This window comes from Poecilia latipinna, unplaced genomic scaffold (genome assembly GCF_001443285.1).
Source record: "Poecilia latipinna isolate Pla-1442-1.1 unplaced genomic scaffold, P_latipinna-1.0 Scaffold1721, whole genome shotgun sequence".
Classification (NCBI taxonomy): domain Eukaryota; kingdom Metazoa; phylum Chordata; class Actinopteri; order Cyprinodontiformes; family Poeciliidae; genus Poecilia; species Poecilia latipinna.
Genome location: NW_015114337.1, coordinates 91,941 through 106,533, shown reverse-complemented (window position 1 = coordinate 106,533; position 14,593 = coordinate 91,941). Strand labels below are relative to the sequence as shown.

Here is a 14,593-nt window from a genome sequence, read left to right as displayed (position 1 = left end):
AGAAACTCACAGGAGGAGCCAGCAATAAGTACAAGGAGAAGAGGTACTTAAGTACTGGGAAGGTGAATGCTCAAACAAAGCACCTGGACTGATTAGCTAACTGAGAGCAGAAGGCAGGCTGAGGAGACAGAATAAGAGTGGCACAGGGAGAGTACACAGAGAGCTAGGAAATAAATCACATACTGAAGAATGACTTGACCTAAGAAAACAATTAAGCTAGAGTAACAAAGAACTAGACACAATATATAAACATAAGAAACTAGAATCACTAAGGAACAACTGAGTGAAGTAAAACAGAAACAAGACTGATCTAATAAAAAATAAACTAAGGAATACAAAATGATCAAACTGAAATGAAATAATCAAAACAACCCATGATCCTAACGAGAACACCTTCCAAAGCATCCAGTTAGAACAGTGTTTCTCAATTCTGGTACTCAGGCCCTGCATGTTTTAGGTGTTTCCCTTCTGCCACACGTGGATTGAATATTTTGGCGATTAACTGGCTTCAGCAGTACTTGATGGTCATGCAATCATTTGAATCGAGGCACATCTAAAACATGCAGAGCAGGGGAGGGGGCTGAGGACTGGAATTGAGAAGCACTGAGTTAGAGTGAGATGTGGGACATGAACCACACAGAGTTAAACTACCGAGATGCAGCTGCAACAGCGCAGGAGGCAAACTCACAGAGGTGCCAGTAGTGTGAAGGATGCACACTCCACACTTTGTAAAGTCTGGCGCCCACCAAGCCTATAATACACTATAGCTTTCTGCCCATTTGTCTTGGCAGAAAGAAGTATGCAGAAACTCAGAGAGTCATATAATGATGGAATGAGGATGCTGCTTACGGTGGTAAGATGGACTAGTGCATAGGGATGGTAATTGAGAACCTGTTCTTGTAGAGAACCAGTTCTCAGCAGTTCAATTCCTGGAAGTTGTTCATCTTCCTCCCCAACAATTATGCTTCTCAGTTCCCGTAACTTAAGACTTACTTGCCTGAAGACATATCATTCGCAATCTGTATTTTGTTTTAGAACATATCCAGAAGTGCTCCAAAGTATTGTTCCATTTCTCAAAGACAGAACATACTGTTCTCAGCTGCTTCCCAGGAGGTTTGAGCTCAGCATCTTCAAATGTCCCAGGTAACATCCTCAAATCTTCAATGACCTGGTCATAATTTTAACCCCATATCTTTCTCTCATATCGGGAGTCATATTCAATAATTTATAATATGATTTCATTGAGGCTCATTAGCAGATTGAAAGTATCTTTTGAAAACAACCTTTAAGCTGATACTGAACATATTTTTCATTTGACACATTTCTCCATTAAAAATGTTTTTATTTTTATTTTTTGGTAATATTCTAATCTTACACATCATTCTTCATTAGCAGAAAGCAAAAATCCTCATCAATAAAAGAAACAAAAGCTTTGAAACAGTCTGTGTGGAATTAATCTATATAATTTGTTTAACTTGTGAGCTGAGTCACTGAAGTACATTAACGTTTCATTAATACTCAAATTTATGGAACGGGTATGTAGGTGATGAGGACTGGCAGAGTGAGACTGGATCAGAGGTAAGGTCTCACACTTTTAGCTATTTATTTCATTGAGGCAGGAAGACGGAAAATGACAAAGGAGATAACAAGTTAGGCCTGCGACAGACTGGCGACCTGTCCAGGGTGACCCTGCCTCTCGCCCAGAACGTTAGCTGGAGATATGCACCAGCAACCCTCCTAACCCCTCTAGGGACAAGGGTGTTAGAAAATGCATGGATGGATAACAAGTTAGGGTGTTTTCATTCCTTCCTGAAATGAAAACAATGGAAATTTTTTCTGATGTGCAAAAATTGCATTTTATGTCAGAGGGATTTTTATTTTTTAAGCCAGCTTTATTTATTTATTTATTTATTTATTTATTTATTTATTTATTTATTTATTTATTTATTTTGCCTCAAATACAACATGTTACATATTTGAAAGAGTTAATTTCCTAACTCTGTTAAAATATATTAAAGTGTCACTAAGGAATGAAATCAATAAGTGAGATCCATCATGGACTTGTTATTGCTAAATTCTCATAAATTCCCACCCTTCTTCTCCACACATAACATTTTGTATTTTGGCCTAAAAGTTCATTTTTGTTCTGGTCTGACCAAAAGTCCTTCTTCCACATGTTTGCTGTGTCCAACATGACTTCTGGCAAACTGAAAACACAACTTCTTATTTTTGTCTTTTAACAATGGCTTTCTTCTTGCCACTTTTCCATAAAGACCTTGTTTGTGCAGTGATGACTAATAGTTGCCTTGTCAACAGATTACCCCCCTGAACTTTGGATCTCTGCATTTGGTCCAGAGTCACCATGGGCCGCTTGGCTGCCATCTCCTTGTTCATCCTGGAAGTTTAGCTGGATGACTTAGACTTGTAGGTTTACAGTCGGGCCATACTCTGTGTGTATGCTGATAAAAATAAAAATACATGGTACTGGTTGGCTAGTGAGTTAGTGGTTAAGTGGTTCAGCCTGTGGAGCTCGTCCTCATAAATTACAATGGTTTTATTTTATCTTATTATTATTTATTTTTAGTATTTTTTTCGGGTTACACCACTCATCAAACCATATCAGATACTTTGTCCACTTAGTCAGCTAGAGTTGATGTGCGCGGAGATCTGAAAAACTTGTCCCATAAAGCTTGGGCAACCAAAACAGTTTCTGTGGCGCTTATTAAAACTTAACAGACACAAAATGGAAGAGCTACTAAAGCCACATTAGCAGCATTGAATTAAATCTCCTGTTTGCTGTGCATCTCTGCACTTCACATCTCTGCCTTGAACATTAGCACCTCTAACAGCATTTCAACATAATTTTAGCGAAATCTGGGAGAGGGGGAGTAATTTAAAAAGCCATCAGTGATAATTGTAGTTTATTGAGATTTATTTGTAAACAAAAGGAGCTCAAACTCAAGGAATAAACTCTCAGCATCAGATTGTTGCTATGGTAACAAAACAATCTAACTATAAATATTGTTCTTTGAACTTTTACCAAGTAAACTTGCCAGCTCCTTAAAATCTTAAATTTAAATGTTAAACAATTTAAAATATTTTAGTTTATGTATGCTGAAACCATTATATCAAATGTAGCAGCATTGATCATCTCAATAAACAAGTGTTACATTCATGTATCTGTGGTCTGTGTTAAAATATCAGCATTTATGGGCCCCTGAAGCTCTGGGGGGCCTGATGGAGCCACTGACTTAATTTGCCTTAAGCAGAATTGTTAAAAATTGATACTCATTTTAATTGCATTTTTTTCTTGTTTTTAAGACTAGTTATGGATGTAAATAGCATTTCACTGGTGATGTTTTCCCATAGTGGCAGTTTCTGATATGGGTGACATGGGCAACTCCCCAGGGTGGGATTTTGCTGGGGGCAGCATGAGTGTCCGCTGCCCCCCTTTGGTTGTCGAATCAGGTCAGGTAGTGGTCAACCAAACACTCAAAATGTTCCCTCAAAATGTAGCTAACTTGTGCGGATGTGAGAGAAACAGTCACAATGTGATTTATAAACAGTTTTTTTTACTTTAAAAAGAGTCTGTTTCACTCTGCCGCTCTCTGTAGTGCATTCTCGTGGGTTAATTTGCCCTTCTCAGTGTCTGACAGGTAGAGGTGGTGAGGTTTGTCCTGTGTATTGTCTTGAAGGGATAAAGTGAGACTAAGGGGGAGGGGCGCTGGAAAGGTGGTTCGCTCGGATGCCAAACATTCTAGGATCGCCTCTGCCACAACATATAGTTACCCAGTAATATTTTACATTTCCTGTCAATTTAACATCTTTTAATACAAAAACACAGTGGACTGCCGGTGGATCACCTTGGCACCCTGACCACCGGGTTTAGCAAGTTCTTTGTGGGAAACCCTGTAATTATTTAGGATTTAACTGAAGTTCAAAATATTTATATTTATTTTAACTGTATTTTTATCTGACCTTTTAAAGACTGTATGGATGATATTTAGGTATTGAGAATAATGTCTTACAATAACATGATTAACTACTCTATCCTAGCTCTCCTACATCTGGATTTAGCAAGTTTCCTGGGGGTAAATCCTGGATGCCCACACCTCTTGAAGAGAAAGGGGCGGAGCCTCAGGTGGGCCAGTTGTAATAAGTTCAGGAGAAACAGGTGCAGTTTGTTCAAACTCCAATGTGTGTAAACAAAGCAGAAGGAAAATCAAAGATTTGGATCAGGGTATAGGGTAAGTTTTAACTTCATATTGTTCTTCTGTTGCTCTCAGAGTCCTGAGTGGGTTTTTTCTCTCTTAACTCTTGGATAGAACCAGAGGCAGAATTTAGCCTGGCACTGCTTCAGCTTTATGGAGGAGAGCTTGACCATGTGATTTCAGTCATCTGTAACCCAAACAACAAACTAAATGTACCCACACCAATGTGTCATCACCATCTGGTGTTGCAGTTCATCGTCAAACCAGTGGTTTACGGATTCTAACTCCCATTCTGTCCATCTTCGTCAATGTAGTCTGGGGGAAGACATTTCACTTGCAGTAAGTTTAAACTTACTGCTTAAACTTTACCTTTAATAATATAAAGTTACCTAATTTTTAAAGTGCAATCAATAATACTTTTATAACAAATTTATATAAGTAATGATTTATTGGTTAATGTCAAGTTGTCATAACAAAGACATTTTGAATAATGTCAACTTTGTATTAAAAGTGTCATAATTTACTGAATGATGTTTTATGACAACAGTCATACATATTCATGTTCATGTTCATGACAGGTGTTTATGACAGTGTCATGTCAGTCTTATTCACCCCCTTTCAAATAAAGTGTTACCAAAATTCCTATTTCAAGCTGATTGCAGGTTAGTGAATATCTCAATGGTCAATACCTCAAACTGTGCAGTAGGTGGTGACAGCAGACAGCTGATTACATTTTAATCAAGTCTCAAACATTTATCCATGTAAAATGATTGTGGTCATGGTGAAATGACAACAGAGAGCCACTTAGATTATTTCAATAGATCACACCTCCCTCTACTGCTTTTATAAACATATGAAAATGTTTGCTAGAGATCTGTTCCACACTGTAGTTTCAATGAGGTCTTAAAATTCCAACCCAGACCTGCTATAACTACTTCTCTTGTAAGAAGGGGCGGAGCTTAAAGTGTGTAAGTATGGTGAGATCAGGAAAAACCGGTCTACAGTGATTACATTTTACATGGTGGAATGGCAACAAATACAGTTTAACAGAAGAGAGAATTGATTTTCTTGAAATACATAGTGGACTGTGTATTGATTGGGTTTAAATATTAAGCAAAATTCTTCAAACCAGAGATTGTTGCATTTCATTTTCAAAGGAGGTCACTGAGACACTACAATGAATGAATGAATATACATTTTTAATCTCTGGGAGAGAAATTGACATTTCAGTACGCCCCATCCAAAGAACGAAAAACAAGGACATGGGTAGACAGGTGCCTGAGGCTGGAGCCATTGGACGTGCTAGCCTTTTGTTAGATAATAATAACATTAGGGTAGGTTACATGAGGGAAATAAGGGACACACTGTGGGGTTGCAAAAAACGTCTGCACATCAAAACAAGATATGGACAACAGGGTGAGGGCGGCAGCGAAGGCTGTGAGTTCAGGGGGTGTCCTTGATAGTAGTCCATATTCCTTGATGAGTAATGGAGGGTTTATCAACCAGCCTCGGTAGAGGTCCACATATGCCCCTAGAAAATATAAAAAAAATCAGCCCTCGCTGCCCCTGCTTTTATTTAGACCTGTGTAAATAAGTTAACACATTAAAACCCATCTATAAAATACCTCTTGGAGCTAAAATGTTTCCAACTGTGAATGGATTGACATTTCTATACAGTCACCCAGAGTTTCTCCATTCCAGTCCTCAGGGACTACTGCCTTGTATGTCTCTCTGTTCCAGAATACTTGATTGAAATAATTACATGACCTGCATGTCAAGTTCCACAGATCCCTGTTATTCACCCACTTATTCAAATCAGGTGTGGTAGAAGGGAAACACCAAAAACATGCAGGGAAGTGGCTCCTCAGAACCCGAAGTGAGAAACACTGCTTTTGGCCCTAACCTTCAGGTCCAGGACTTTCACTAGAGCAGACATACAGCAGACTATATATGCATTCAAGACACTTTGGAAAAGAACAGAGATGATTATGAAGTTTCTTCTACAGGAGAAGGTGAGGCCAAGTGGTCTGACCTCATGGACCAGAGAATGGACACGGAAAACAAGAGTCTGAGCAAAGCTCAAAGGTGGGATGACCCTCACTTTATTTATTTACAATGTCTCAAGAAAAAAACTACATCATCTGTTTCATGTGTTCTTATGTGCTCCAGCAAGAAAAAGGCAGCAGGACCTAAAACCAGCAAACAGTCCTCTAAGAACTGCTCAACATGTCCTTCATGGTGTTGTTGTTTTCGGTAAGTTCTTCTGAAACCAGTCTTCATCATGGCAGCAACTTAATTTATAAAGGAATAGATCTCTACTATTTGTTTTGGGTTTTGTTTTATTGACTTTAAAGTAAGCATTTTGTTTTTTTAATCAGTGCTCATTCATTATGGTGAGCTATTTTACAATATTGTTTTTGACTCGCATTCACACTGTTCTGTTTGGCTCAGTTTTTGCAACAATGATAGACCTTTAGAACCATCATAATGACAAACATGATGGTTCTAATTAAATCAGAGGTTTGTTTAACAGCACCAGTTTTACATTTAAGATTCCCATAAATCTTTTCAACTGTGACTGTCAGGAAAACATTTTTGTGAACCAAAGACACTGAGACCTAAGTGTCACCCCTGAATAATAATATTTTACAAAGCAAGAACTTTTACATATAAGTATTATCTGTGTTTTAACCTCACAAATGTGTGTGTCAATCATCAATACTGTGACAGTGTTATTGTCACAAATCAACCTATTAGCCTTCTTCAAAGTTAGTTAACACCAGTTATCTAACCAAGCTAGATAACATTGCTGCCTATACTTTATTGTGCATGTGTATTATTTGTGTGTGTGTGTGTGTGTGTGTGTGTGTGTGTTTGTGTGTGTCTCTCTGTGTGTGACACCTTAGATGAGAAAACCAAAAGGAGAATGTGTTGAATGACATGCAAAACCTGTTGATCAATATTTTCAAGGTTCTTTCTGTTATCATCTTTTATCTCAATAAATAAAATAAAAAATCATAGCTATATCAATATATGCATAAATAAATGAGCTGAAAAAGAATAGAGTGCCTTCTCCAGGTCGGGGAGGGTGTCCTTTCCAAAGTGGAACGGGAGATCGACAGGTGAATTGGTGCAGCGTCTGCAGTGAAGCGGGTGATGTACTGGTTTGTCGTGGTGAAGAGAGAGCTGAGTCAAAAAGGAAGCTCTTGATTTACTGGTCTAAGTTCCTGCCCTCATCTATGGTCATGACCCTTAGGTCATGTCTGAAAGAACGAGGTCACAGATACAAGCAGCCGAAATTAGTTTTCCCCCTAGTGTCCCCAGACACCCTATCTTAGAGATATGTTACAGGGAGTAGTTGAAGTTCACTTGATTCGTATGTTGAGAGAGAGAGAAAGAATGAGAGAGAGAATTTCAAATCAAATCAGACATAGATCTCCACAAAAACAATGCATTTGATGATCATACTTTACATGTAGTAAAGTTTCCTACAACCTCATGCCTTGTTATATACTTGCGTTTCTCTTCATTAAAGGTGAGATTTTTAAATGTAATAAAAGGTGATTTTAAGACAGATATGTGTGTAATAATCAGTGAGTGCATTAATCTATCTTTGGCCAATAACTGGTTCAGGATGTTGTTCATTGATGATGGTATTATTAGTACTATAATCATATTTCATATGTTGTGACTGCTGTTTTGTATATTTTATAATCCCCCTTCTGGGTAATAGGCAAGATGTGATAACATCAAACATTTAACTGCTGTTTTCAAGATATTTAAATTAATAAAACTTGCATGTTCTCCTATAATTGACAAGCCTCTACCCTTATATACAATCATGTTTTTGATGTTTTTTTCCATAATAATTCATCATCAACCCTTAATTTCATAAGTTATTTTTGTCAGTTGCCTGGTATTTAGGGATGTTGTTAATTTAATATTAAATATTGAATTACCACTATTAAATTATAATTTCACTGCAAAATCATACAATTAGTTTTAGATAAACTCAGGACCATCTTATTTGCATTAACTCATTCTGTCACTGTTTTTAATTCCTTGCTCATAATGGTGTCTAGTTTTGTATTAGTTAATGCTGATGTATATATGCTTAAATCATCTGGATGCATTACTATGTTAGCTTTATTTAACATAGTGGAGTGCAGATTGTTAATTTTGGATAAAACAGAAAAGTAATAGCAGAGTGATCCCACCAGTAGGTGTCACCAGCACTGCTGTCCAACATGTGGTGAAGAAAGAGCTGAGCCAAAAAGCAAACCTGTTAGTGACTTATCTACATTCCTACCCTCACCTATGGTCAGGGAAAATGGATTAGGACCAAATGGAGGATACCCTGGATATAAAAGGAGCTGAAATGAGCTTCCTGCTTTTGAGGTTTTCCATGTAAGTCCCAGATGGAGGCAATTCCAGGCAAAATCAGACCTCACTGGAGGTATTATAAATCCTTTCTGGCCTGGAAAGGCCTTTGGGATCTCCCAGAATGAAACACAGGATGTTGTTAGGAAGAGTGAAGTCTGAGGTTCCCTCCTAGACTTGCTGCCCCTAACAAAATATTTCCTGAGAAGCATAAGACAATTAATAAATGGGCATTTAACCTGAATGTGAGACTCTAAATACTTACCTGAAAGCATTTCCTTTTTGGTTGTCTGGTCATGTTCAGACGACAGAAACATCATGAACCTGAACGTGCTCAGACACTTCAACCTGGACCAGTACCTGAACCTCAGAGTGAAACTTACACTAAAGCTTCATTAAATCAGAGGTAAGTTTAGGCTATTTTCTACACTCCATCTCATATCTCCATGGAGACACAAACCAATCTAAGTCTATAAGATCCTCTGTCTGACTGAAAGTATTGCATTTTATACTCACCACTTTGGATCAGGTTAGGACAGAAGAAAGAACAATTTATCTGCACACTGAACTCAACATGATTATTCAACATTACATTATATCAAGAGTTTGAATGTACTCTGTTAGTTTGTTAGTCCTTATAGTAATTTTCAGATGTTTGATGTTTGTATGAAAGTATGCAGGGGGAGGTTAGGAATTTGGTAAAAATCCAACCAGATCATAAATCTCCTCAGAGTGACTCATATTCTAATATCTAGTGGCTGGAACATGATTACAACATGTATAATAATTTTATCTGCTGTAGCTGATAACATTTTTACAAAAATGAACCGTCACTAAAATTTGCATCATCTTTTGACCCAAAGACTTCCCGAGGACATGAAGAAAACCTGGCAGGAGATTTGTCCCAAAGGGGACAAGGATGCTGTAAGTGACCGTCCATCTTCTTTAAGCTTGTTGCTGTTTGTTTGTTCTTGTTTGTGTATTCTGGTTTAATTCTGTCATAGCTGATTTTAAAGTCAGATTTTCACTGTTACTCATACATTTGCAAATGTCACAGTTCCAAACTAAATTCTTAGTTTACAAAGTATATATTTAGAAGCAAATAATTCAATATGTACTTTAAATATTTAGTTCAACATATATTTTGAGAAATAAGTATTAATTTTCCTAACTATATTTACTTACTTACTTCTTCATGTATCATCACAAAATGGCTGATGCAAATGGGATACTTATGGTGAGCCTAACAAAACAGCCTGAAGTGTTAAATCAATAATTTCTTCATTCTACACTGACTGAAAAGGTTTGCTGGCCTCACAATGGGTAATGTGCGAATTATTCCATGTAAATCCTGGAAACTTACCTGGCCTCCAGGATTTCATGCAGCAAATGAAGCTAGTCTGAAAAAAATAAATGAGACACTTAGTAACTTAGTATACTTGGACAGTACGTCAACTAGCTTGAACAAAGAGTCAGAGCAACTGTGGATGACATTACAGACTTGGCCAAGCGTGTAAAACTGAAAATGAAAACTCTGACCTGAGAGAATGAATTAAAGACGTGGGGAACTGAAGCATATGCTAAAACTTGCACTTTATCCACATCCCCGAGGGGGCATTCAACTGATAAAAATCAACAGCCATTCTTTTGAAAGTAAGCCATAACTCTTTAAAGTGTAACTAACCTCTGAAAGCTAAACCGCACCCATGGCAAATTTTGAAAAATTCCAGCAAACGTGGCGGAGCCGAGAAACACGACCGAGTGAGGGGATGAGCATGGAGATGGATGGGAGTGTGATCAGTACGAAAGAAGCTGTTGTCAACTTACCAACTTTGTCACTATTTTTGTAAATCTTTCCTCTAGTGACTTCTTTTTTTCAAAACAATAACTAATAATAATTCTTATTCAAATTCTGACTCGCCATCAGGCAGGTGGGGTAATAGAGGTGGAGAGGGAGGAGGCTATGTGCTTTTATAGGTAAACAGGGGCTGTGACGAATTTATACAAAGCTGTACCACTGAAAACTGAACCGTGGAAAGCCAGTAGTGAGACACTTTAGGCAAAATAATGCCAAACTAAACAAATTGCGCAAACTCGTCAAAATTGAATCTAAACTGAAATAACATTATTAAAACTATCTCAAGCTAGGCTTCAGCCCAAAGCCTTCATCTGAAGGGCTATGCTCAAAAAGAGATTCATAGATATACCGTATTTTGAAAGGGTAATTCATTGAGGCTGAGATGTACCACCATATGTCATCACATGCCTTAATGTGAGGGAACATACTTAGAATGGAGTTTCGCAGGAGTTAGTTTAAAGTACAATGTTTTACATTACTCTTAAGATTTTACTTAAATCTAAAGTAACAGTATACAAACTGGATTCCAAAAAAGTTGGGACACTAAACAAATTATGAATAAAAACTGAATGCAATGATGTGGAGGTGCCATCATCTAATATTTTATCTACAATAGAACACAAATCACAGATCAAAAGTTTAAACTGAGAGAATGTATCATTTTAAGGGAAAAATATGTTGTTTCAAAATTTCATGACGTCAACAAATTCCAAAAAAAGTTGGGACAAGGCCACTTTTACCACTGTGTGGCATCTCCCCTTCTTCTTACAACACTCAGACATCTGGGGACAGAGGAGGCCAGTTTCTCAAGTTTAGAAATAGGAATGCTCTCCCATTCATGTCTAATACAGGCCTCTAACTGTTCAATCGTCTTGGGCCTTCTTTGTCGCACCTTCCTCTTTATGATGCGCCAAATGTTCTCTATAGGTGAAAGATCTGGACTGCAGGCTGGACATTTCAGTACCCGGATCCTTCTCCTACGTAGCCAGCAATGTTGTGATTGCTGCAGAATGTGGTCTGGCATTATCTTGTTGAAAAATGCAGGGTCTTCCCTGAAAGAGATGACGTCTAGATGGGAGCATATGTTGTTCTAGAACCTGAACATAGTTCTCTGCATTAATGGTGCCTTTCCAGACATGCAAGCTGCCCAGGCCACCAGCTCTCATGCAACCCCATACCATCAGTGATGCAGCTTCTGAACGGAGCGTTGATAACAACTTGGGTTATCCTTGTCCTCTCTGGTCCGGATGACATGGCGTCCCAGTCTTCCATAAAGAACTTCAAATCGTGACTCATCTGACCACAGAACAGTCGTCCATTTTGTCTCACTCCATTTTAAATGACTCCTGGCCCAGTGCAAACGGCTGAGCTTGTGGAGCTGCTTAGAAATTGCTTCCTCTTTGCACTGTAGAGTTTCAGCTGGTAGCAGTGGATGGCATGGTGGATTGTGTTCACTGACGATGCTTTCTGGAAGTATTCCTGAGCCCATGCTGTTATTTCTTTGACAGTGACATTCCTCTTTGAGGTGCAGTGACGTTTAAGGGCCCGGAGATCACGAGCATCCAGTAGAGGTTTACGGCCTTGACCCTTATGCACAGCGATTGTTCCAAAATCTCTGAATCTGTTGATGATGTTATGCACGGTTGATGATGATAACTTAAAAGTCTTTGCTATTTTACGCTGCGTAACACCATTCTGGTATTGCTGCACTATCTTTCTGCGCAACAATGGTGGAATTGGTGATCCTCTTACCATCTTGGCTTCAGAGAGACACTGACACTCTAAGAAGCTCTTTTTATATCCAATCATGTTGTCCATTGACCTAATTAGTGTTAATTGGTCTTCCTGTTATATTCAATTTCCTTTTTCCAGCCACTTATCGCTACTTGTCCCAAATTTTTTGGGATTTGTACCCAGGTGAAAAAAAAGTATACTTTAGTATATTTCAAACATACTTAAATTTGTGAAAGTACACTTTAAGTATACTAAATATTATGTGTACTACCTATAAGTATATCTGAAGTATACTAAAAGTACCAATTTTGAAATTAGAACTTTAAACACACTTAAACATAATTGTACCAAAATACACTTTTAATATATTAAATAAAGTATACTTTAAGTGAACAAAATATATATTTGCCCAAGTGTAAATATACACTTGCTCAAGTATATTTAAAATATATTTAAAATATATTTTGTGTATATTTTAAAATATATGCTCAAAATAGAATTTTTTAAAATTCACTTAACACTACTTTAAATTATTAATTTTACTGTTTTAAATTACATCTCAGTGTAAATTGTAGGCTAATAAAGTATGCCTTTTTTAACTTCTTTATTTAACCGGGTGAACCCCGTTGAGATCCAGATCTCATTTTCAAGAGGGACCTGGGCAGAAGTCTGCAACACGCAGCAACCTGATTACAAAATAAAACTAATTAATACATATGCAGAAGTATGTCTTTTAGGCACCTTTAAAGTGTGTTTAATGTAATATGTAGGCATCCTTTTTAAGTATCTAAAAAGTATGATTTTTTTAAGTTCCTTAATAATCTTTTACTATTTACTAAAATTGCATACAATAAAAAAATGATAATCATGATGTAATTTTTAAGAAAGTACCCAATCCATTTTCAGATGTGTGATGTAAAACCTTATATAATCAATGGCATTAACTCCAGTTCATACTCCAGACCAGATGGTGGTGTATTGCACACTTTCATTTTTTTAAACGCCATCAAGAGAAGAAAAACTTGAACGCAGGGAAAATAACAGACGCTGTTCAAGTTCGCCATTTTTACTCGCATAATATTGCTTTTAAAGTAGAGAGGGCGTTGAAAATAGTTACTAATTTTGGTAAATTCAAGCTGGTGACGTCCTAATCCGAGTTGGACGACAATACAACGGGACAACAACCGATGGAAATGAAATGTGTGTCACAAAAGGAGCCCGGAGGGACGAAGGCTGCTAACGTGTTGCTAGCTAGTGGTAAGTTTGCTTATTAATTATCTTCATTTAATTGTAAATAGTGCAGTAAAGATATATAACTTACGTTGGTTTCATAAATAATTATTTTATCAATTTTATTGTGACATGTATGATTGTTACAATAGAAATCATTCAGCTTCATGTTATAACTGCATGGAAGCTGTTTGTTGCGTCTTATACTTTAATTCATAAACTCAACCTGGTTTTAATTAAGCTCCATAAGACAAAGAGACTTTGATATTGTGATGTTGTTTTTCTAACTCGTTCATCAATGTTTTTATCTTCAACATATGTTTGCAGTCTAAGCAAATGAAGATGAAGGAGGAAGCCAGAGAAATCAGGTGTTAGGAAACTAAAGACTTTCCTGTCTGAGAAGAGGCTCTGACTCCACCAGATCACCAACCAGCTCTGAAGATGAACCTTCACATCGTCTTCATGATGTAAGTTTGTTTTTGTTTTTTTAATGAGGAGCTAGCTACATTTTCAACAACAAAAACTGGTGTGTTACCAACACCAAGTGCTTAATAAACATGATTTGATTTAAAGATAACTGGACAGAATTTTTACCCTTGCTAATCTAACATTTCTCTTTCATACATTTTATTTGTTGTTGGCTTTCAGGGCCCTGTGATGGACTGGTGACCTGTCCAGGATCCTCTCATCTAATGGCTGCTGGAGATGGGCACCACTAGCCCCCCTCGCTACCCTGCAAGGATCAGTGTGTTCACATCATGGATGGAAAGATTTTAAGGTAGTTTATCTCCTTAAGTCCACACTTAAAACAGTTTCATAGTTAATGCCAACATCAACTGATTATATGACATTGCTGACTATTTTTTTCTTCTTCTAACACAAACAGGCAAAGAAGACACCCATAAATGTTTTACCACATGTCGGTAATAAAACAAAATATTTGAATTACCTTCGGCAACTTGTGTAATTAATCTTTCCATTTAATTGTAGCCTAAAACAATGTAAGTACTGTAGTGTAGTTATGCATGTAATGTACAAAAGACTTATGAGTAATTAAAATTGTACTTTATTAGCAATAGCAGTAACTCAAAACTGAAAATTAAGTGTAATTTAAATACATTACTAATATATTAGTAGTATATCTAAAATACATTAAAAATATATTTTTAATATAATTCTA

General features: G+C 37.1%; 2 long non-coding RNA genes across 2 annotated transcripts; both read left to right on the top strand.

Annotated features, from left to right (window-relative positions):
- Positions 1-4,174: 4,174 nt before the first annotated feature.
- Positions 4,175-8,991, top strand: LOC106964805 (uncharacterized). Its single transcript, XR_001428508.1, has 4 exons — positions 4,175-4,247; positions 6,218-6,296; positions 6,381-6,464; positions 8,896-8,991. It is a non-coding gene; the product is annotated as an uncharacterized LOC106964805 (long non-coding RNA).
- Positions 8,992-13,535: 4,544 nt separating this feature from the next.
- Positions 13,536-14,315, top strand: LOC106964804 (uncharacterized). The gene is made up of 3 exons (XR_001428507.1): positions 13,536-13,880; positions 14,062-14,191; positions 14,300-14,315. It is a non-coding gene; the product is annotated as an uncharacterized LOC106964804 (long non-coding RNA).
- The last annotated feature ends 278 nt before the right edge of the window (positions 14,316-14,593 follow it).